Consider the following 777-nt stretch of genomic DNA (forward strand, 5'->3'; position numbering starts at 1 on the left):
AGGAAGTTATGTCCGTTGGAAGATTGGGGTTTAAATCTGTGAATTCTGCAGCTTTTAACTTAGAAAATTTTTAGCAGAATAACCCCTTGCGCGTAGGCGCACTTGGCACGTATGCGCCGATCTTTCAGAAAGCGCCATCCACGCATGCGCGTGGTGTGCGCGGGCATGCCAATTGTGCTGCACTCAATGCCCAGCCATTTTCCAGAGAGTTATGCTAGAACTGTGCCAGTGTTGTGCCTGGGGCACGAGGGCACCCACGCGTACGCGTGGTTGACGCATGCGCGTTGATTTGCTAGTTTTCAATCCACGCGTTAGCGTGCATGACGCTTACGCGTCGATGAGTTTTTGAGGCCATCCACGCGTGCGCGTGGAGTGCACGTACGCGTGGCCCTGTTTTCATCCTAAAGTTGATTTTTGAGTTTTAAAAGCCAAATCTCATACTTCTAAGCCTCCGATCTCACCACTTATGTCTTAAATCATTATGACATGCCTAGCTATTAAAAAAGGGGCTAGTGAATGAGGTAACTTGCGAGTGAAGCAAGGGAAAAATGAATGATCAATGAGGATCAAAGATGATTATGTGATGCGGAGGATGGTGGTGGAAGTGCTTGTTATGCCATGGGCCGAAAGGCCGTATTTGTTAATGAGATGGCTGGTTATGGATTTAACCGTGATGCCAATGGGCTGGTTATGGATTTAACCGTGATGCCAATGGGCTGGTTCTGGATTCAACCGTGAGCCGGAATGGCTGTGTATGATATGAATATTGGCTGGTTT

The sequence above is a fragment of the Arachis duranensis genome, chromosome 1, assembly GCF_000817695.3.
Source record: "Arachis duranensis cultivar V14167 chromosome 1, aradu.V14167.gnm2.J7QH, whole genome shotgun sequence".
Lineage (NCBI taxonomy): Eukaryota > Viridiplantae > Streptophyta > Magnoliopsida > Fabales > Fabaceae > Arachis > Arachis duranensis.